The 25,008-nt window shown below is 38.0% G+C and overlaps 1 protein-coding gene, 1 long non-coding RNA gene and 1 other non-coding gene across 3 annotated transcripts in view; 2 read left to right on the plus strand and 1 right to left on the minus strand.

The window, feature by feature from the left end:
• The window catches only part of LOC129534205 (uncharacterized), a 53,675-nt gene extending 31,325 nt beyond the window's left edge, over window positions 1-22,350 (minus strand). Inside the window, exon 1 of the long non-coding RNA XR_008680678.2 lies at window positions 22,275-22,350. This is a non-coding gene — a long non-coding RNA (uncharacterized lncRNA). The remainder of the gene's footprint in view (window positions 1-22,274) is intronic.
• The window catches only part of LOC109027415 (uncharacterized), a 104,440-nt gene that overhangs the window by 62,486 nt on the left and 16,946 nt on the right, over window positions 1-25,008 (plus strand). The window lies entirely within an intron of this gene.
• Window positions 3,139-3,232, plus strand: TRNAI-UAU (transfer RNA isoleucine (anticodon UAU)). The gene is made up of 2 exons: window positions 3,139-3,176; window positions 3,197-3,232. It is a non-coding gene; the product is annotated as a tRNA-Ile (tRNA).

Below are 25,008 nucleotides of genomic sequence, written 5' to 3' on the forward strand. Positions count from 1 at the left end.
TGATGAACGAAACTGAAGAAGACAAAGTAAATGAAAAGGTTTATGGATCAAAATAATTAATATTGTTAAAATGTCCATAATACTCAAAGCAGTATACAGATTCAACACAATATCAAAATTCCAATATTTTTCACAGAAATAAAAACATTCTAAGATTGCATAAAACCACAAAAGACCTTAAATAGCCAAGGCAATCTTGAGAAAGAAGAACAAAGTTGGAGGCATCACACTACCTGACTTCAAAATATACTATACAAAGCCATACAATCAAAACAGCACGGCACTAACATGAAAACAGACACATAGACCGATGGAACAAAATAGAGAGCCCAGAAATAAATCTACACATTTAGAGTCAACTAATTTTTGACAAGCGTGACAAAAATACACATTGGGGAAAAGACAGCCTCTTCAATAAATGGTGTTGGGAAAACTGGGAACCCACATACAAAATAAAAAAATTACACCCTTATCTTACACCTTACATAAAATTCAACTCGAAATAGGTTAAAGACTTAAACAGAAGACCTGAAATTGTAAAACTCCTAGAAGAAAATGTAAGGGAAAACCTCCTTGACACTGGCCTTTGTAATGATTTCTTGGGCAGGACACCAAAAGCTCAGGAAGCAAAAGCAAAAGTAAACAAGTGAGACTACATCAAACGAAAAATCTGCACAGAGAAGAAAACAATGGGCAAAACGAAAAGGCAACTATTGGTTGGGAGAAAATATTTGTAAACCATGTATCTGATAAGGAGTTAATATCCAAAATATATAAGGTATATATATATATATATATATACACACACATACAACTCAATAGCAAGAAAACCAAATCTAATTAAAAAATAGGTAAAGAACCTGAACAGATATTTTCCCAAGGATGACATAAAAAATGGCCAATAGAAAAAATGCTCAACATCTCTAATCATCATGGAAATGCAAATCAAACCCACAATGAGACATCATCTCAGACCTGTTAGAATAACCAATTTAAAAATATAAAAAATAACAAGTGTTGGCAATGTAGAGAAAAGGGAACCCTTTTACATTATGAGTGGGAATGCAAATTAGTACCGCCTTTATGGAAAACAGCAGTATGGCTGTTCCTCAGAAAATTACAAATAGAACTACCACATGATCCAGCAGTACCTTTTCTGGGTATATACTGTGAAAGTAAAATATCTTGCACCCCCAAAATCACTAGCTAAAAGGAAAATTCAAGCTGGAAACTGCTCAGCGCAAACTTGCCTCCCATTCTATTCAAAGTCATACCTCTGCTCACTGAGATAGATGCATACTCTGATTGCCTCCTTTGGAAAGGTTTATCAGAAACTCAAAAGTAAGACCTGGCAGCCCCCTCCCTGCTTTGTCCCCGCCTTTCTGGATGGAACCAATGTACTTCTTACATATATTGACTGATGTCTCATGTGTCCCTAAAATGTATAAAACTAAGCTGTGCCCCGATCACCTTGGGCACAGGTAGTCAGAACTCCCTGAGGCTGTGTCACAGGGGTGTGTCCTCAACCTTCGCAAAATAAACTTTCTAAATTAACTGAAACGTGTCTCAAATTTTCAGGGTTCACATCCCCAAAGGAAATGAAATCAGGATCTCGAAGCAATAACTGCATGCCCATCTTCATTGAAACATTATTCACAATAAGATATGGAATCGACCTAAGTGTCTGTCCACCAATGAATGGATAAAGCACATATAGTTTATATACACAATAGAATATTATTCATCCTTAATAAAGAAGATCCTGCTGTTTGCAACATGGATGAACCTCGATGTCATTATGCTAAGTGAAACAAGCCAGACACAAAAGAAAAATACTGCATGATCTCTTATGTGGATTCTAAAAAAGTCAAATACATAGAAGCAGAGTAGAACAGTGGTTACCAGGGGTGGGGACGTATGGAAATGGTTGAGATGTTGGTCACAGGATACAAAGTTGCAGTTCTATAGGATGAATAAGTCTAGAGATGTAATGCATAGCATAACTATAGTTAATACTGCATTGTGCATTGGAAACTTGTGGAGAGTACATTTCATGCGCTCTCACCACTTACACAAAATAGTAACTGTGAAGAGATTATGTTAATTAGCTTGACTGTAGAAATCATTTCACTGTGTACATGTATCAAAACATCATGTTGTACACCTTAAATATATAGTTTTTATTTTTAAAACACTGTTTGGGATTAAAAGCCCAGCTAATTCTGCCTTAATATCTCATTCTTATCCACAATGTCCACCCATAAGAAAGACGCCCGATACTCCGTGTAAACACACACTCCCCATCTCCCATACAAATTTACCTTCTAGAGAGAGCCCTTTTCCCCAAACTCTCCTCTCAAAACACTCTGAAGCACAAGGTCTTTAGCCTAGTTAGACATTTTCTGAAAAACTTAGTTTAACTCAGCGTAGAGACACCAAGAATTTCAGAGACCCAGTCCTGGGCCTGCTTCAGTTGCTTTAGCCTAGAGTTTCAACTCCCAGGTCCCGGGGAGGGATGCTCCAAGGAAGAAATAGAGGCCCTATTCCAGGGCTGTTTCTCGCAGACTAGCCACAGAAAATGCAGCCCAGCGCCACTTCCTTTCAGTAGCAACACGTTTCCAACACGTTTGTTAAGCGGGAACGGAAGTGAGCGGAAAGGAATGCGTTTGGTAAATCCCACTTTAAGGATTTCGTAATCCTCCCAGGGATTCCCACCACCCGCACTCCACTCGCAGACGGCGGGCCTTCCTCCGACGCTGGGAGAAGGACCCTGGGAGAGGCAAGGGAAGGGCTCCGGAACCAGCGCAGCAGCGGGACGCTAGCCCGCCCACACGGCGGCCACTTGAAGGTCCTCCAGAGAACACCTGAGGCAGTGGGAGCGTCTGCCCTTTCCTAAGTCTCCTTGGAAAGAAGTATTCGCTTTCCGTTTCTGCAAACAAAGCATGCTCCGCGCTTTCAGAACCGGTGGCTCCCGTGGAGACCGCAGCGGAACCCAGTCCGCCTTCGCACGCGTCCGGGGGAGAAGCGGCCCCAGTACTAAGGGCGCGCCCGAGGAACCGGTGCTGTGACGACCAGAGCAAATACGCCGGATGTTCCTGTGTAGGCCGTGTAAGGAGTGACCGGAAGTAGAAGCTGGGTGCTCCAGTGGCGCAATCGGTTAGCGCGCGGTACTTATATGGCAGTATGTGTGCGAGTGATGCCGAGGTTGTGAGTTCGAGCCTCACCTGGAGCATTGTTTTCCAACCCAAAATAGCATTACTTGAAGTGCCTTTCCCCCTGTAATCCGACTCCATTGTCTTTAACGTGTTTGGAATTGTGTACACAGTTTATTGTTATTGGTTTCCTTAGCCTTTTTAGAACCAAGCAACGCCAATTACCAACAAAATCTGTTGCGCCGCAGTGAGTTAGCTACCTTCTATCTCCACTTTGTCCTGCATGTCGATCTCAGGTAAAGAACATCATCTCTTTACATCCTTCTTTCCACTTTGCTCTTAGGATCATCGATCATCGTTCCTCGGGGAGCCCCTGGCACATACTTAGTGCTAAGAAACTCCCATCAGGTGATAAGCATTGAACTCCATTTAAGGAAACTCAAAAGTGGGAAATAGTAAAAGGTTCCTGTCTGATTAAAGCTCTGATTGGGAGGAGTGTGGGGGGACTGATTTCTGACGACAGTGTCCCCTCCAGTATTTTTCCCCCACTTAATTTTACCCTGATAAAAATCAACAGTCATGGAAGATCTAGCAGCTTCTATCAACTGAGAAACAGCACCTGGTGTCCTCAGGCATTCAATTATCTGGACTTGGAAAAGGATGAGTGATAATAGACCCAGAAACCTGAAATCTTTAGAACAGCATTACAAGAATAAGCATATTGTTGTGGCTGAGGTGGGTAGGAAGTAGATAGGGATTTTGACTTTAAAATAGGCTTCCTCTCCCTATGACACCTGCAGTTTGCCTGGACATAGCTTTTATCATATGCTTCCCAACTCTTCACCAAGAGAGGGAATTGAACTGAGTAATTGGGAGTTGTTTTCCTAGCTATAAAGATTGCCACAAATCTGAAAGCACATGTGTCCCACTTGGGACACGGAGGTGAGTGGAATTAAGCTGAGCACAGATAACTCTCTCTTGACGTCTGTATTCCTAAATGGGTCTTGCATGTATCTGGACATTGTCCACTCACAGAGTCTCTCCTGAGAAAGGTTAGCGAGGTCCCGTTCAGGAATGCACCAGATGATAATAAAGTGAACACCTTCTCACTTTGTAGCTCTTGCTAAGCCACTGGAGTACCTTAAAAGCTATCAAAGCATAATCTTCAAATATATATATAGTAACTAATCACCAAATATTTATTTAAGTCACTAATGAGAAAAGGAGGAGTATGGTAAACTGATTGCAATGGCAGTAGAAAAGACTGGTAAAGGTATAGTCAGTGGGGGAAAAATAATGCTGACATAAGATTGCAAGTTTAAGTAAAAAACTAGCTAATGTCCTATGGGGCAGTGAAAACTATGGCCTTTGGGATTATTTTTATCTAAAAGACAGAAACTAGTTGCATCTTTACTGGGTAAAAATCATTCAAAACTTAATATTCTACATAATGACATTTAACCTTGTAATCTATTTTCTAATCATTAGTAAATAGTGACATCCAAAAGTTCCATTAACTCAGAGGATTAGTTGCTCCTTCAGTGGGCTTGTTAGACAATGCTCTAGTATTATTTTGAAAGAGTGCTAATATCTTTTTTTGCCTTATATTAACTTTTGGATATTTTTTCTGAATAGATTTAGCACCTTAATTCAATTATTTTATCTCTGTTCCTGATCAGTTGAAGGTATTATTGAGTATCTTCAGACAGTGTTTAAAAAATGGTGACCTTTGCCATAAAGAATTTTTGTGAACTGGCTTAAGCCAGTTTTGTGATACACAACTTTGGGTGCTTTTGGTAGATGTCTGTAGGCAGCTTACTTTATAGTACTTTATACTATACCTTACTTTATAGTATAAAGTAAGGGATAGTTAGCTACAACATACCAACGAGTTATAGTGATAGCAGATCTTCAACAAAATTTTGTACATATATAGTCATTTATTAGAAAGCAAGCAAAAAACAGTCATAAAACCCATTCTCTAAGCTCAATGAAGTTCCCACGGTTTTGTCATTTGTTTTTGTTGTTGTCATTGTTGTTTTACTAACTCCAAAACTACCTTTCATGAAAGCTTTGCTTGAGGCAAATGCAACAATATTTCAGAGTGAGGATTCAGCCAAACATCTCTAAGAAGAAAACCTCTGGACACAGCAGGACACAGAAATACTGAAATCTCCAGCCTAGGGCACCATCCCTCAAGTTAAAGGCTAGAGCTCATTTAATTTTTATTCCCTTTGAACAGTATCTCTTAAATATTTAATTCATTTTGGGAACCACTAATTTACCCAGGGAGACTATATTTCTAATATTTTTTTCCCTTCACACCATGGGATCTTTGTTTCTAATATATTAATTAACTAATTAACAAGGACAAATTTCATCAAAGAAAACCAGTATCCAATATTCCATTATACTAATTATGACAGCCTCTGGTGTTTATCAAAAATAAAGAAAACTGAAGTACTTTTGGTGGCCACTTCAGCAGTGTGGTTTTATTATGTTAAATGACAATCCTCCAGATTGTGATATCAGGGCAAGGGACTGACTCTAGAATCATTTAAAATCATTTTAATATACACATTCGTATTATACAGCACAGTTGATTAAATTATTGCTCCTTCTCTATATCCACACGCTTTTTGTGGGTGGAGAGTTTGTCTTCACTTGTGGTAGACTGGATTCCTGAAAATGACTGAAACAGTATCCCTCATTCCCTTCTGCAATGTGAGCTTGGCACCTCCTCAGATAGAAGTAGAGTCTGTTTCCCTTCACCTTGAATTTGGTTTGGGTTTGTAACTACTGTGAGCAATGGAATGCAGTAAAAATAACATTTTGTGATTTCTCAGCCCAGGCAGTAAGAAAACATATCAGCTTCCACTTTTACCTTTAAGGAGAAGCCAGCTCCCATGTAAGAAGTTCAAATACCTAGAGACTGTGATGGTGTGCAGAGGCTCAAGCTAACCACATGGAAAGACATGGAGAGATATTCCTTGCCAACCCTCAACTACTCCAACTATTCTAAGACATCAAACCTGTGAGTGAAAAAGCCATCTCATACCTTACAACTCTAGCAGATGCCACATAGTGTAGAGATAAGCTCTCTCTGTCATTCTCTGTCAAAATTGTAAAATCATAAGCAAATAAATAATCATGGTTGCTTCAAGTTACTACATTTGAGCATAGTATTTTAAGCCACTGCATTTGAGATGGTTTGTTATACAGCAATAGATAACTAAAAAACAAAGTCCCTTGATTTAGACTTGGCCACTCAACTTGCTTGGCCAATGGAATGGGGTAGAAGTGATGGTGTGCTTATTCCCAGCCTGGGCCTTAAAAGGCTTTGCCTATTTCCACTTGCCTTCTTGTACCTCTGCTATTGTCAAAAGAAAAACAAACCCCAGGTCACCCACCGGTCTGAAGAGGAGGATGAGAGACAAAGAAAAAAGTTGTCTGGCTGCCTCTGCTGCCTACAGATTGAAGAAGATCCATCCAGCTGAGCCCAGCCTAGACCAGCTGACTTCTCTAATAAGCCTGTATGAAATAAATGCTTATTGTTATGTGACCTTGAGCTTTGAAGATAGTTTGTTATGCAATAATTGTTGATTCTTTCACCCTGTCTTTGTTGAACTGTTATAGACGTCTTAATAGGAGTTCACAATTCAGTTATTCCGGCATGATCACAAACTCATTAGGAATAGAACAGAGAATATGAAAAGCATCTGTTTTAGTTCATTTTGTGTTGCTATAACAAAATACCTAAGACTGGGAAATTTATAATGAACATAAATTTATTGGCTCATGGTCTTGGAAGCAGGGAAGTTCAAAATCAAGGGACTAGCATCTGGCGAGAGACTTCTTGTTGCCTCACCTTATGGCAGAAGGTCAAAGAGTGGGTGGTGGGGGGCAGGGGAGAGAACAAGAGGGGGCAGAACTCTTCATTTTATAAGAAACTCAGTCCTAAAATAATGGCATTAATCCACTCATGAGAGTGGAGCCCTCATAATTTAAACACTTTTTAAAGATCCCACTTTCCAATACTGCCCCACTGGAGATCAAGTTTCCAACACACCAACATCACTTTATCCATATTTTCCCATCAATATTTACCCTACCCTTTCTGGAGAATAAAAGGGAAGCAAGCAAATTTCATGTCCTTTGCAAAATTGTGGTCTGTAACCTCAAAGCCTATGGGTAACCTTAGGCCTAATAACTCCCTCATCCACCCAGGGCTGTTTTTGCATAATTTCCCCTATCTCCTTAATAGCCAAACTCCATGATAATGCTTCATTCTCAGCAGATAATCTTACCTTTTACTTCATAAAGAATCTAGAACCTCCTCTGATTTACATTATTCCCCTCTTCTTTACATACATTTATAATTGATCAGCATCAGTTACCAGCTTTATTGCTTGCCTGATTTTTTAGAGATGTCTCTCTGCTCATTAAAGACTAAACTCTTCATCTGCACCTCCAAATGCCAACTCCCCATGATGACTTAACCTTAAAATAAAATATGTATAAACACACAGTCTGTCATCTTTGAATGGACATACACACTCACACTCTGCATGATCCAAAGATCTACACGTCTACTCTCGAGAGAGTGCTCTTTTTTACTCCTTCCCTTCAACATGTACTTCCAGAAAGAAAAACCTAAGTGAATGCCTTTCCTTTCCTTACAGTCTTCAACCCACTGCAATCTGGCATCCTTTACCAACTGCTTTGTTAAGGCTACTGAGATGACATCCTCACCAAGACATTTTTAGACTTTTTTTTCTAAATTGTACTCGACTAATCTTTTGTAGGTGAGATTTTACTCCTTGGTATCTCCAATTCTCCAGTTCTTTCAGCTCTCCCCTTTCCTTTGTAAATATGAGTTTTCCCCCCAAGATTCAGTCATTGGTCTGCTTTTTAATCTTAAGCTAAATTAAATCTATACTGATGAATTTCAGAGATATGTAACTTGCTAAAATTGTGTGTATTTCTTTTATGTATGTAAACCACTGCACAAGATTAAGAATCATGAATCTATATTACATAATATTCATTGTTTAAGTTACATTCTATACCAATATTCAGGAGAGCCATCTTCCTGTGCTCCAAATTCTTATTTCTGACTCACTTCTTGATATCTTCACTTGCACATTCCACATTGCATTACTAAGGGTTTTCCAGAGAAACAGAACCAACTAGAGATTTTATATATACGTATAGAGAGATAGGTAGATAAATAGATTGGCATTTATTTCAAGATAGTGGCTCACATGTTTGTGGGAGCTGTCAAGTACAAAATCTGCAGGGTAGGCCAGCAGACTGAAGACTCAGGAAAGTGTTAATGTTGCAGCTTGAGCCTGAAGGCATCCTGGAAGCAGAATTCCCTCTTCCTCGGGAAACTCCAGTCTCTTTCTCGTAAGGCCTTCAATTGGATTAGATGAAGCCCGCCCATGTTATAGAAGGTAATCTGCTTTACTTAAAGTGTACTAATTCAAATGTTAATCTCATCTAAAACATGTGTTCACAGCAACATCTAGACTAGCATTTAACCAAATGTCTGGGTACCATATCCCAGCCAAGTTGAAGTGTAAAATGAACCATCATCACATACAGGTATTTCAAAATTAATATGTCTAAACTTTACCTATAATGTTCTCCCTGAAACCTGCTCTTCTCCACTATTCATTTCCTCAGTAAATTACCACAGTCCTACCACTGAAGATGGAAACTTAGACCTTCCACAGCCCTCTTCCTTTATATTCAATTGTTCACTAAATTCTGTCATTCCTACTTTCTTCACTGAGGTTGCCTTTTTTTTTTTTTTTCCCCCAGAGGCAAGGTCTCACTCTGCCACCCAGGCTGGAGTTCAGGGGCACAGTCATAATTCACTATAACCCCCAACTCCTGGGCTCCCATGATCCTCCTGCCTCAGTCTCCCCAATGGCTAGGACTACAGAACTGTGCCACAGAGATACGGAGTCTTGCTATGTTACCTAGGCTGGTCTTGAACTCATGGCCTCCAGTGATCCTCCTGCCTCAGCCTCTCAAAGTGCTGGAATTATAGGCATGAGACATCATGCCCAGTCTGAGTTTATCTTCTGCCATTCTTTTCTCCCTAGGTTTGTCACTACCATACATTCCTTCTTTCTGTTTTTCTAACACCCCAAGCTCATTCCTGCCTCAGGCCCTTTAGTGTTGGTATTCCCTGTGCTTTCAAGCCTTATCCTATTACAAAGGTGGTGCTAACATGTCAGAATTTTTTAATCATTTGAGTCATAGCTCAACTGTCGCCTCTTTAGAGAGGCCTTTACTGACTACTCCTTATTTTGTTAACAGCTTCATTGAGGTATAATTTACATACCATAAAATTCACTAATTTTAACTGTACAATTTAATGATTTTTAGTAAACTTACAGAGTAGTGCAATTATCATTATGAGTCGGTTTTAGAACACTTACGTCTCCCCAAAAGAGAGATTTCCAACCTCTCCTTCATGCCCATTTACAGTCAATTTTACCTCCAACCCCAGGCAAGCTTTAATCTACTTTCTGTCTCTATAGATTTGCATTTTCTGGACATTTTGTGTAAATGAAATAAGTAATATGTGGTCTTTTGCATCTGGACACTTTCACTTAACATAATGTTCTTGGAGTTCATCAGTGTTGTAGCAGGTATCAGTAATTTGTTACTTTTTATTGCTAAGCAGTATTTCATTGTATGGATATACCCCTTTTACCTATCCATTTACCAGTTGATGGACATTTGGATTGCATCCATCCATATTTTGGCTTATATGAATAATACTGCTATGAACATTTGCATACAAATTTTTGTGTGACATGTTTTGATTTCTCTTGGATACCTGGGAATAGAATTGCAGAGTCATATGATAAATTTATGATTATCTTAAAGGAACTGTTTTCCAAATAGGCTGCTCCATTTTACATTTCCACGAGCACTAGATGAGGGTTCCAGCTTTTCCACATTCTCACCAACCTTGTTATTGTCTGTCTTGTGTTTTTTAAAAAATAGCCATGCAGGTGGGTATGAAGTGGTACTCATTGTGGTTGTGAACTGCATTGTCCTAATGACTAATGATGTTGAGATTTTTTTCATGTGCTTAATACCCATTCATATGTCTTCTTTGGTGAGCTATTAGAATATTTTTCCCAGTTTTAAATTAAGCTTTTTTCCTATTGAGTTATAAGAGTTCCCTATATATTCAGGATGCAAGTTCTTTATCAGATATATGATTTTTAAATGTTTTCCCTTAGTCTTTGGCATGGCTTTTCATTTTCTTAATGGTGCTTTTAAAAGTGCAAATGGTTTTAATTTTGATGAAGTCCAATTTGTCAATTTTTGGTTTTTTATGAATTGTGATTTTAGTATATATCTAAGACCTTTTTGCCTAATTTAACATCATGATGATTTTCTCCTATTCTTTCTTCTAAATGTTTCATAAACTCTTATAGCTAGGTCTTCTATCCATTTTGAGTTAATGTTTTATGTGGTGTGAGTTAAGGGTCTAAATTTATCTTTTTTGTTGTTGTTGTTGCATGTGAATATCCAGTTATTCCAGCAGTATTCGTTAAAACAAAACAAAACAAAACAACTGTTTTTATTTTGTTTTGTTTTTTTCCCAACTGCCTTGGCAACTTTGTTGAAAATGAATGGAACACAAAGGTAAGAGTTTACTTCTAGACTCTCAATTCTGTTCCATTTATCTACCTTTATGCTAGGGCTATACTGTCTTGATTCCCTCAGCAGATGATCTTCCATTTTAAAACCTGGAAGTTTAAGTTCTTAGCTTTTGTTCTTCTTTTTGCAAGCTGCTTCCACTCTTCTGGATCCTCCACAGTTTTAAGTAAATTTTAAGATACACTTGCCAGTTTTTGCAGGATTTCTATAAGAATTGCATTGAATCTATATGGTAATTTAAGGAGAATTGCCACCTTAACAATATGGGTCATACTGAGTCTTTTAATCCGTGTTCATGTTCCATGAACATGGACTACTTCTTCATTTATTTAGATCTTTCATAATTTCTCTCAGCAATATTTTATAGTTTCCAGCAAAGGGCTTTATACATATTTTGTTATATTCATTCTTAAGAATTATATTCTTTTTAATGCTACTGTGAATAGAATTGTTTTCTTAATTTCATTTTTAGGTTGTTCATTGATAGTATATAGAAATACAGTTGATTTTTAGATATCGATCTTGTATCCTTCAACCTTGCTAAAACTATTTTATTTGTTCAATGTATGTGTGTGTGTGCATGTGTGAGTGTGTGTGTATGTGTGTATTTCCTGAAATTTTTGGCATATAGGATCATGTCATCTGTGAATATAGATGATTTAATTTCTTTCTCTCAAGTAAGTATGCTTTCATTTCTTTTTCTCTCCTGATTGTACAAGCTAGAATATACAGTGCAATAGTGAACAAAAGTGGCAAGAGGAGACATACTTGATTTGTTCTCAGTCTTAGGGAGAAAGCATTCAGTCTCTTATTATTAAGTATGACATTAACTTCAGGTTTTTCATAAAAGCCCTTTATTAGGTTATAGAATGTCCTTATATTCCAAGTTTAATGAGATTTTTTACAAGGAATAGGGATTGGATTTTGCTAAGTGCTTTGTATCTGTTGAGATGATCAGTGATTTTTTTTAGCTTTCTATTAATATGGTGCTTTATTTTCAGATATTAAACCAACTTTACATTCCTGAAATAAATTCCACCTAATCATGTTCCACTTAATCATGGTGTATAATACTTTTTATATATTTCTGGATTTTGTTAATGTTCAGTTGATGGTTACTGCACTTATCTTCATGAAGAATATTAGCCTGTGGTTTTTTTTTTAATTAGGTCTTTGTGGCTTTTCCATATATATGTGTGTGTGTGTGTGTGTGTGTGTGTGTATGTGTATATATATGTGCGTATATATATGTGTATATATATATGCACATATATACACACATATATACACATATGTGTATATATACACATATATGTGTACATATATGCGTGTATATGTATATATACACATATATGTGTACATATATGCGTGTATATGTATATATACACATATATGTGTACATATATGCGTGTATATGTATATATACACATATATGTGTACATATATGCGTGTATATGTATATATACACATATATGTGTACATATATGCGTGTATATGTATATATACACATATATGTGTACATATATGTGCATGTATATGTGTATATATACACACATATATGTGTATACGTGTGCATATATATGTGTATACATACACATACATATATACACATATATGTGTGTATATAATACATAGGTGTGTATATTTACATATATGTGTGTGTGTGTATATATATATATATTTGTTTGTTTGAGACAGAGTCTCACTCTGTCACCCAGGCTGGAGTGCAGTGGCGCGATCTCGGCTCACTGCAAGCTCCGCCTCCTGGGCTCAAGTGATTCTTCTGCCTCAGCCTCCTGAGTAGCTGGGATTACAAGTGTCTGCCACCACACCCAGATCGTTTTTGTGTGTTTTAGTAGAGATGGGCTTTCACCGTGTTGGCCAAGCTGATTTCTAACTCCTGACCTCAGGTGATCCACCCGCTTTGACCTCCCAAAGTGCTGGGATTACAGGCATGAGCCAATGTGCCCAGCCAGCTTTTCCATATTTAATATAAATATTTTGTATTCTAAATGCATAAATATATGAATATTTATGGATTTCCTATTGCCACTCTTTCTCTTCACTTTTACTCTGGCTTCTCTATTTCCTTGTGTATTTTGAATTTTTGAATGTGAGCATCTACCATTGCACTGTATCTGTGGAAATTCTCTAATACCTGGGTTGAAGTTTCATGCTTCAAAAAGGATTTTCTTTGCTTAAGGTATTGTAGACCATATAAAAAATAAAAATAAAACAAAATTTAAAATAAAAAACAAAAATCATGAAATCATATTAAGGCCAGTGTATTAGTTTACTAGGGTTGCCATAACAAAGTACCACAGTCTGGGTGGCTTAAACAATAGAAATTATTTTCTCACAATTCTGGAGGCTAGAAGTCTGGGATCACGATTGGTTTCTTTTCAAGCTTCTGTCTGATTTATAGATGGTTGTCCCCTCCTTCCTGTATCTTCATGTGGTTTTCCCTCTTTGGGTGTCTGTGTCCTAATCTCTTTTATAAGGGGACATCATTTATATTGGATTAGAACCCATCTTAATAACCTCATTTTGCCTTAATTACTTTTTTTTTTTGAGTCAGAGTCTTGCTGTGTCACCCAGGCTGTAGTGCAGTGGTATGATCTCTGCTCACTGCAACCTCCGCCTCCCGGGTTCAAGCAATTCTCCTGCCTCAGCCTCCCAAGTAGCTGGGATTGCAGGCCCCCACACCATGCCCAGCTAATGTTTTGTGTGTTTTAGTAGAGATGGGGTTTCACCATGTTGGCCAGGCTGGTCTTGAACTCCTGACCTAAGATGATCCTCCCGCCTCGGCCTCCCAAAGTGCTGGGATTACAGGCATGAAGCACTACATCCAGCCCTTAATTACCTCTTTAAAGACCCTACCTATCTCCAAGTATAGTCACATTCTGAGGTACTGGGCATTAGGACTTCAACATGTGGATTTTGGGGAACATAATTCAGCCTGTAATAGCTACCTTATGCATACAAAAACTTAGGGGGGGAGATTTTTCTTCTCAAACAAGCAAATGAGTCAAGATAAGAAAGTTTCCTTTATATCCCCTTCTGTACAATAGGTTATCTTTATTCATTCTTATTCTACAATAATATCCCTTTGAAGTTGCAGATTTTTGTGGGATTCCCCTTTAAATTCTCTTTCTTTAGTGTTCCCTAATTTATCTGTATTCAACTATACACTATGTAGTTCCCAAAGCACAGACTTCAGGGGACTACAGTGTTAGGTAGAAACCTTCAGGGTAACACTTGTCTTTTGCCCTCATTTTCTTCCGAACTTTCTGATTTTACCTCTTTTGTGGGTCTTAAGGATTATCCCTTATATACAAAGCCAAAAATGTATGCAAAAATACTTACATTTTTATCCAAAATTAGGCTGTTTCAATTTGGGGATTGTATACAGTATTTATTCCACAAAACATCAAGAAATATCTAAACTTATAAAAGAATTTCATTTAATTTAACCCAAAATTTTGGTTAGCGCAATATAGAGGATGGTAAAGAGGATATAATCCATCTCACTGCAAGCACAGAAATACTAATTCTTATTGTTTTCATAGAATCCTGAAATAAGCATCTAATGCAGGCTTCCCTACCAATCTGGAGAATAAGTAGGGAATTCCCTCAATGACTCATAATTGTTCATTTGACTGTCTATCATTGCTCACATTGCAATTCCTGAGCCTCCACAGGCATTGAGATGTGACTACATGCTTTCCGCTTATCAGTACTCTCTTATTCTCACACTTCAGATTGCTGTTATGTTTTCCATCTCACTCTATTAGATGTACCTGCTCTCTGTTTTCAAAAAAATTACTAAAATATTTTACCTACCCTACTGCTACTCCATTATCCTTACCTTTTACTGCTGATTGCTTTTTAGTTCCATTACTACCATTTTAATGTGGATTATGAGGGGAAAAAAAGGAATAAATATGTTTTTAGCCTTCTTCAACTGACAGGCCTTTAATTTTATAGACTAAAAGTAATAGTGGATAAAATTTAGTAATAAACTTAAAGAATATTATTTTTAAAGTATTTTTTGTAAATAATCAGGGCACACGTATTATTATATTGAAATTTTCCTAAGGTTGCAGTTTGAGTTTAACACAAAGAAGAATAGTGCGGAATTACACTATTCTTCATATACAGAAACAAAAGTGAGACATTTTGTGTATTTTCTTTCCTGTCAGCATTATCTTGATTCATAAAGATGAAAGAGTCTGCATTTATGTCTTTTCTTATGGTTGTTTTCTGCCACAAATTCATGATATGCTTCATGCCAAGGGTCACACCTATCTTTGCCTGAATTTATGAAGAATTGATCATAGTGTCATTAGAAGCAATGTCATATCATTGTGGAACAACTATCCTTTCCTCAAGGAAATTATTGTCCTAAGAGATTGAAAATTAAACTAATAAAATGCAGGGTTATTTATTATTGCTATAGTGCTCTGATTAAAGAAAGTTGGCTGGGAATGTTTTATAAGCACTGAGATACTGGCCTAAAGTCAGTAATTTCCATCTGATACTGACATTCCTTCAATGTCCAGACAGCACAGTGCCCAGAAACCCCAGGTCTACCCCAACTGTGCCAAAAGAAGTAGTACCCTGTAGAAGTAGTAGAAAACCGTAACATCACAAAGCCTGCTCAGCCTTGAGGATTCAAGTCCATGTCAATACTTCACTTGCTCCTGTCTTAACTCACGCAACATTCCCCAACTCACCTCATACCTTCCTGTCTACACACACCTTCATCATGGCTTTTGATTTAAGTATTTATTGCAGCTAAGCTTCATTTCCTTATCCTTTGTGTCTAACCTGAGTCTGTATTAATGACTAAATAATTAATTCAGTATCATGATAGATCAGTCACTCTGCCAGACAATTTAGATTTTTTTTTTTTTTCAGACAGAGCTCAGATAAAGAAAAGCTTTTGAGGACAGGTTTTTGTATTCCAGGAACACAGATGGAGAACAGTCTTTACCCTTGTATTTTCTCTCAAAGTCTTATTCATTCTGAAGTGAGTGATCAAATGGGAGTGATCCATCACATAGTTCTCCACATAAACAGCTAGTTGCCTGATTAAATTATCTTGAGGAAAGGAATGTGTCCCAGTAAAAGTAATATTCCCTAGTCAACTTTGCATTTAGAGATGGCCAAGTAATATAATTTTACCAATCTATTCAAATATTTTATGGGGATGTCTGCAAAAGTTTTGTTTTCCTAAATTATGTATGTTTATAGTCTCTCTTTATAATCTCTTTTTCTTTGTTACTTCATCCTTTTTCTCTGTACTTAGAATGCTGGTTAAATAACTGAGCAATAATTGTGCCAGCCAGAAGATAAAAGCCATATTACAGGAATGACGGAATGGGAGGCCAGAAAGAATCTTGTCTTTACAATTTCCTGGAACCCCTGAACAAGCCTTAGATTGCCTAGTACCAGGGTTCTTCTTAAAATAAAAAGTAAATCTATTTTTAAAGCCTTGATTAAGTTAATACTCTGACATACACAGGCAAAAGGAATCCCTAAAGTATACACCCTTAGTTCCTGGAGGAATCATTGCGGAAAGTAATTTCCCCCAGTTTCCTAGGTGAGCACTCCAGCATTTAGCAATGCAGACATCTCTGCTGATCAGCACAAAGGGGCTGAGACTGGCATAACCAAACATTAGAAATGGCTTAATAATTAATACAGCAGAATCATTTGTCAAGATGGAACCTATATAGAAGGAGAAAATAAAATCAGCCCAATAAAAGAAAAGGAAACAGGTCATGAGAATGAAAGTACTTTAAGTAGCTCTGACCTCTGGGCTGGAATTATTTGCAAACCTGGAGCTCTGAAGGTAGGAGACACAATTGTGATATTTATACAGATGATAAGCCACGTACCCACTGCTCCAGCCCATGAGACTCTGAAAGATGATATCCCAAAGAGCCATAAGAGTGAGAAAAACCACCTAACTATTTGCTTAGATGGTAGCATATAGCAATAACTAATATGTGGCCTAATTTCAGACCTATTCATGCTATTAACTGCTCTAATGTAGTAGAGCAAGTTGGAGCTTATCAGAACATTGAAGATCCAAAAGAGGAAGAGATAAGGAAGAACTTGCCACGCAATCCGTAGTTTGAGCTTTCTCCACAAGGTGGTCCTGGGACTGATGGTGATGGCCTGGACCATGCTGAGGAGACAGGTGGTGCAGATGGAAAGGCCCCAAGCGACCCTCCCTAAATAAACTGAAGTTTTACAACCAACATTACCTAGGAAGTTTCTGAAATTAAACACTGCAGTTATATTTCTGCTACTTACACTATAAATAATGGTTACATTTGAGAAAACCAAATGAAGAAGGATACGTTCTATATGCTTTTTCTCAGAACTCATGACAAAAGAATATACATGTCTTACAAATATAAGGAAGTTTCCCACAAATCCAGGTCCAGTAAGGAAAAGGAAGACTATTCCCTGGATGAGGTTACTCTAAATCATCTTCTGACATCATGGACAGAGCCAGAAAAAAAACTTTTGAGAAGCACAAATAAAGATGACATATTTCAGGTCTGTGGCTTTTATCTGTGTTAATTTCACTGAAAAGACCAGTTTCAATTATGAAATATATAAGTGTACATGATTCTGTCCTAGCAAACCCCTCATCTCATTTTTTGATCTCTTTCTTGTTTTCTTCTTGCTGCTATTGATACAGAGATAACTACAATTTAAACATAAACTCCATACTCGTACACGTTCACCTGCCTTTCCAAGAGATCCTTCTATGTATTCCTCATGTCTAAAATTTACACAACAATTTATCCCCAGAGAAGAGCTAAGCAAAGGGCAACATCACTTTGTCAATTTCTAAGCCATGATCCTGGGTATCATCTTCCATGTCTCCTCCCTTTCATTATGTACATTTGATAAATTACCTTGCTCTAGTGGACTGCATTTCTGCCCCACTTAGATCCTCTTTACCAGCCTGTAGACAGTCATCCCTCAAATGAGGAGCAAACCAAGAATCACAGCTTCTACAAAGAATTGTACTTGGCCAAATGAGAGGAGTTTCACAGGAAAGGCCATGTGGCTTACTCCTCTCCCCAAACCCCGTGGGTAGACCTTGGCCAATAACTAACACGGAAGTAGGGGAGTAGAAAAGTCCAGCCCCTTGCCTGAAGGTGGGACTAACTCCATGGTAACATTTTTCCTCCCAGTCTTCCATGTGGATGGGATCAGATGGAAGCTAATTATTTTTTCTCCTGCCTATCCTGTTTTACTCTCCACTTCTCCTGAGAACACTTGTAGTGAACCCTTATGATTTTATGTTGCCTCACCATCCATTTAAAATATAAGTTAGACCTTCTTATACTAGCAGGGTTCAGTCACCCTTGACACAGTTTCCAGCTCTATCTATCCCCTCCCCATGCCCAGCTCCTCAGTGTGGTTTCTCCAGATATCTGCTTTATTCAACTGCTCCCCAGTGACCACCTCCCGATGGGACAGCTAAATGCAGCCTGTTTCACTGGCACCACTGACCCTCACACCTCGCATAGACTGTACAGATATGCCCAGTGACCACCTTTCAGTCACTATGACTTCATCTCCTGGAATTCTTTCCTACCTGCTTTAAACCCATCAATTAAAACTCTCCAAAAAAAAAAATCTGTTTAGATAACACTCTGGACCCAATAAAGGCATTGGTCCACAGGTGCCTTTCTCTCTCTCCCTTCCTTTGCTCCCTGATCTTTGTGTGTGTGGCCTCCAGGTGTACCATGTATCCCTCAGAAGTATAAGAACCAAAACTTCTTACACTTTCACATTGTGGTTGTATCATTGAAGCCATGCCTGCAATCTGACTCCTGACAGGAAGGCTGCCGAAAGGGACCCATGCAGGTGGATCACCTGCTGGTGCTCTTTTGTCCAGGCTTCTAGTGGCTGCTGGGGACAGTGGCTACCAGCTAAGTTGATGGAGAAACTCTAAGGGTTTCATTCAAAAAAGCACTCCTCCAATAAATCATCAGAAAGAGTCTCCATCTCAGGGTCTGGTTCTACGGACTCCAGGCAAAGACACATGTCTTACTGATTCTATCTTCTGACTGTTGTCAAACCTAGCAAATTTCTCAATTAGAAATGCCCCATCCTGTAGGTCAAACCACTCTAATAATTCACATTGTGATTTGTATAACCACTTTATAAATGGTATCTCCTCTTCTGTTTATTCTCCTATGTTATAGTCAGAATGAGCTTTTGAAATAGAAATATATTCCTTTTGCTTTCTTCTTGTTTTTTTTGTTTTGTTTTGTTTTGTTTTTTCTAATACTCTTAAGTTCTGGGATACATGTGCAGAACGTGCAGGTTTGTTACATAGGTATACATGTGCCATGGTGGTTTGCTGCACCAATCAGCCTGTCATCTACATTAGGTATTTCTCCTAATGCTACCCCTCCCCTTGCCCCTGATCCCCCAACATGCCCCGGTTGTGATGTTCCCCTCCTTGTGCCCATATATTCTCACTTTTCAGCTCCCACTTATGAGTGAGAACATGCAGTGTTTGGATTTCTGTTCCTGTGTTAGTTTGCTAAGAATGATGATTTCCAGCTTCACCCATGTCCCTGCAAAGGATATGAACCCATTCTTTTTTATGGCTGCATAGAATTCCATGGTGTATATGTGCCACATTTTCTTTATCCAATCTATCATTGATGGGCATTTGGGTTGGTTCCAAGTCTTTGCTATTGTGAATAGTGCTGCAATAAACATATGTGTGCATGTGTCTTTATAGTAGAATGATTTATAATCCTTCGGGTATATACCCAGTAATGGGATTACTGGGTCAAATGATATTTCTGGTTCTAGATCCTTGAGGAATTGCCACACTGTCTTCCACAATGGTAGACATTGTGACGGAGTCTTGCTCTGTTGCCCAGGCTGGAGTGCAGTAGCAGGATCTCAGCTCACTGCAATCTCCGGCTCCCAGGTTCAAGCCATTCTCCTGCCTCAGCCTTTTAAGCAGCTGAGATTACAGGCACGCACCACCACACTGGCTAATTTTTGTATTTTTAGTAGAGACAGGTTTCACCATGTTGGCCAAGCTGGTCTCGAACTCCTGACCTCAAGTGATCTGCTTGCCTCAGCCTCCCAAAGTGCTGGAATTACAGGTGTGAGCCACTGTGCCTGGCCTGCTTTGCTTCCATATAGCTTCACATGTCAACCTTAACTCTATTTGTCCTTCACAATTTGACATCATTTCCTTATCAAGCTTATTTTTGAATTACTTTCAACTCTCCTCAAACAAGAGTAAGATTGGAACTTACCTTGCGAGAAGAATATGCATAAGCTCCCTAAACTGATCTCTTGCCCAACCACTGCCCTTCACGTAGCTAATTGCAACCCATCTGTCACAAAGCAGCTTAGAATTGTGTTGTCTAGTACACTTTCCTGGAGCCCATCAGTCTGTGTTGATTGTTTGTTTCCTTCCTCCACTTGATAGTGGGAACACTTCAGCGATACTGCCTTTCTGTCTAGTATCTAAGTCACCCAGCATCATGGTGCCTACTATTACATGCTTAAAAAATTGTTTACAAATAAATTATTAGATGAGGCTTATGGTTGTAAAACTGCACATTAATCACAGAAATGAATTTACAAGGCAATTTGGAGAGAGATTTGAGTTGGCTTTATGTTTCCTTATGAATGTCAAAACTGAATGCATGGAGGAGTCAATCCACTTTGGATGATACATTCAGTAGCGACTTTAGTGTCTCCTCAGATGTATAAATAAGTCAAAATTCAAGACTTCCCTTGATCCAGAGAATGACATGGACCATTATTTGAGAGACATAAATTATGTTCAATTTTCACATGTCACATCTCCGTATTGACCTGCTTCTGACTGAATTTTTTTTTTAGGATATACTTTTCCGATATCTTAGACACCAATAACAGATTTTGGAATATGAAAATTGTCTTTGCTTTCCTGAAGAGCATCATACCTAGATGGGAAAAGCTACACGCTTATATTTACTCTGGGAGCTATTGGTGAGAGAGAGAGAGAGAGAGAGAGAGAGAGAGATTCCTTTATATATAAAATATTTAAAACATATTTATATATAATATATATTATATATAATCTTTTAAAAATGTATATATAAATATATTTTAAATCTTTTCACACAGATGACATTTTGTTGATCCTTAAATGCTGAAAATTTAGAAATTTGTGAAAGCTGTCGAAAATATATAAATATATTTTATATTTTAAATTATAATATAATATTCATATATTATATATTATTATATATAACATATTATATATAATACGTATTATATATAACATTATATATTATTATATATAACATATATAATACATATTATATATAACATATTATATATAATACGTATTATATATAATACATATTATATATATTAAAATATATTTATATACATTTTAGAAAGCTTTCACAAGCTTATTTTCAGCATTTAAGGATTAACAAAATGTCATCTGTGTGACTCTAATCACATCATTGTTTTCTCTAGAAAATGGTGGGGAGGGGCAGATATTCCAGATGCTTGAGCAGTATCATTAAATCTGAAAAGTAAAACAGTTCAGGGTTCATAGGAATAAGCTTTGGAATAAGCCACTCTGTGTTTCAAATCCTGGCTTTCCCAATTCTCAATTCCTATCTGTATGACCTTGACCTCTCTGAGGCCCAATGCTCTCTAAAATAGAAATGGTGCTTTGTGCTATACAGGCCTATTGTGAGGATTAAATGAGCTGATATAGGTAATGCTATGTCAGTGCCTAGCAAGTATTCAAAGAACCATTTTCTAAAAGCAACTGTTAATGTTATTATGTGTCCCCATGCCAGCTTTTTTTTTTCCAATTCTCTATAATTACATATTATGTTATATTTTGGAGCTGAAAAAGGAAAAATTCAGAAAAAAACGAAATCTTAATAAAGAAGGCAAGAGTACTCCATCCTGAAAAGACTGAAGGACAGGAGAAATTAGATACACAGCTTAAGCAAAAATTCCCCCTGCTAGGAGAGAAAGTGCACAAATGCTGAGGGAAGACTGCAGAAGATAAATGCTCCCACACATCCAGGCTGACATGTCACTGATGTCTGATGTCACCTATACCTCTCTTCCTTGTATAAGAAGGGGCAGCTCCAGGCACAGTGCATCAAACACTGCTGTACAATGGCTCTGGCTCCCGTGTGGACCAGAAAGAAGCAGATGTTTCTGGATGGGAGTTGGGAAATGATCAGCCACCTTCTCCCTGGGCCCTGGCACCTTCCTCTTCCACAAGTGACAGAAGACCTCAGACTCTTCTCTTTCACTGCCTACCCCTGACCAGCTCTGCCCTGGACAGTCCCCTTCCAAAGCCAAAGGCAGCCCCAATCCACAGTTGTCAGGTACACTCACCTGGAGAGTCCGTGCAGCATGCCTCTGGGTGGCTGTTCTGGCAGAGCAGCACCAACCAGGGCCTGTTTATATTTCCCCAAGTCCCAGTGCTCATGGGCAACTCCCACTGGTGTCACAATGTCAATGTCATAATTTCTGACTTTGCCAAAGGAAAAGGGGTCCTTCTGCACAATGTCAATCCCTGGGTACAACTCTGCCCTCTCCCTGTGGCTCCATAATTTGCTGAACCCAGAAACATCTTGATCCTAATTCTAGTAAATGTGCAGTAATGAGTAGAAGGCACTGTAATGAGGAACAGTTTACTAAGGAGTCTGGGTTTCTTCATTTTTACTATATTCTCCTCCCATCTCCTCCATTCACCACCAAAGCTCAGGAACCAATTTGGAAGAAACATCTGAGAATCTTATCACTTTCTGAACATTTTAAAAGTATACTCTACATTAATAATGAAAGATCATCAAGTGCTAGAATCAAGGGCTACCGTTGGGGTATAGTGTCTAGAACATGGCAGAAGGGGGGCTTCTGGGGTGCTAGTATTGTCTGTTTCTTGATCTGAGTGCCGGTTGTATGCAAATGAATTAGTTTATACAATTTATTGAGATATTCACTTGTGATTTATTCATTTCTTTGTAAGTATATTTCTTTTAAAAGTTTACTGCCAAATAAAATCCACTGCCACTGCCTCCAGAAGCTCATGTTCTGGAGCCACAGCCTAGATCTAGCTGAGTAGGTTGTGTGTAGCCCTGGCTATCAGAGTTAAACATTCGTGCTGGGTCCCTAATACTATTTCCAGATATGGTTCCATTAGAAAATAAATGTATTCAAGGAGAGGAAGGCAGCTGATTTTGATATCCACCAACCAGCAATGTGGCCTAGCTTAAATAATCATTCTCTGGTCTCCATGCATACCCTTCCCTTCTGAGGGGGCAGTATAGTTCCTCCTGTGAAGGAATGTGCTGAAGTGAATGGAAGCGGCTGAAACCTAAAGTTCAAGTAAATATTTTTCTAGCCGCAAGAGCATTGTTCTTGTGTCAGCTGAGTTACGTAAGTGGTAGTAAAAAAAAATGAGGGAAGAGGGGAGAACTTCTAATCCTGTCCAGAAGAACTGACCTGGGAGTCCATGTTGAGGCTCCATGCCTCCAGCCTCACATTCTGTAGGTCAGATATTCAGTGGTCTTGGCTGGTTTTTCTGCTTCAGTTGTTAGAAGGCTGAAGTCAAGGTGTTGGCTAATTTGAGATTTATCTGGAGGCTCCGGGGGGAATCTGTTTCTAAGCTTAATTAGGCTATTGACAGAATTCAGTTCCCTGTGTTGGTAGAACTGAAGTTCACTTTTTTCTTGCTATTAGCCAGGAACGTCTGTTATATCCTTTAGGCTGCCTGTATTCCTCATCATGTTGGCCACTTCTTCAAAGAATGAACGATGCACGAAGAATCTTTCTGACTTCCCTTTTTGTCTCATCTCTTGCTTCTAAACAGAGAAAGTTCTGTTTTTAAGAATTTATGTGATTACATTGGGCTCATCCTGATAGTTTCTTTACGGTTAAACTAAGGTTATGAGTTTGCGGGGAGAATACCACAGAGGTAAAGTATCCTTCTCATCACATCTGTTACGGACTGAATTGTCCATATGGGGAATTATCTTTCCACAAATTTCATATGTTGAAATCCCTACCTTCAATGTGATGGTATTTGAGGGCGGGGCCACTGGGAGGTAAGCATTTATGGCATTAATATTTCAAATGTCGAGATGATTTTGCAAGATATTCCTCAATTTTACCCTCATTTAACATATGGTTCTCTGGATTTTTAGCAGACTCCTTGAAGGGGCTTTTTCTTTCAACTCATTCAAATCATCTAAGTGGAGTTATAAGATCAATTTAATAAGCTTCTAGAAATAAGAGCAAGGTGGAAAGATACAACAGAGTGAGAAGAGAGAAGAGAGGGAAAGGGAGAGAGAAAGGGAGAGGGGAAGGGTTGGTGGAGAGAGAGAATCAAAGTTGTCCACAGAAGTTAATAAAAAGGGAATCGAAAAGAGAGTCTGATGGTTGTTCTGTTCTCCTACTATGAAAGGTAAAATGAAATCTTATGAAAGACTTAAGTTCAGAAATCTAGACACATACATCAAGGCACAAATTCAAAGAATTAGGTAGTGAAACAGGAATCTACTGGGAGTCAACAAATTTTGGTCCTAAGGAATGGATGCAGGAGTTTAAATACTAGTTTTAAATGCTAGGGTAAGACAGTTTTAAATCATAATCATAACCCCTCAAATTTTACTGGTTTATTGTCAGATGCTTTTTTTCCCTTGACTATATTCATGCATTCTTTATATATCTACATAATAATCTGGTTTCACAATTATTTTAAACAGCTGCTTTTTCAGTTAAAACCAGTTTGTTTTTCATGATCATGTTGATGGCTTCCTAGCAGTCAATAGAGTGGTCATATAATTTCCCTTTTAGTCATTGTTCTATTTTTAAAGTTTTGATTTTAGGATAATTAATTGGCTAAGGCTTGGCACCCCTTATAGATTAATTTTAGCAACTGATAATTTTAAAAATTAAGATATAGTTGGCGAAAATTGTATATATTTATGGAATTACAATATGATGTTTTGGTATATGCAAGCCTTGTGAAATGATTAAAAGTGACTGACAATTTTGTTTTCAAATTTGTTGTTTGTTTTCAAATTTGTTGTTTCTTTTCACAATATTACTGCTAAAGCTTGAGTAA

This window comes from Gorilla gorilla, chromosome 5 (assembly GCF_029281585.2).
Source record: "Gorilla gorilla gorilla isolate KB3781 chromosome 5, NHGRI_mGorGor1-v2.1_pri, whole genome shotgun sequence".
NCBI lineage: Eukaryota > Metazoa > Chordata > Mammalia > Primates > Hominidae > Gorilla > Gorilla gorilla.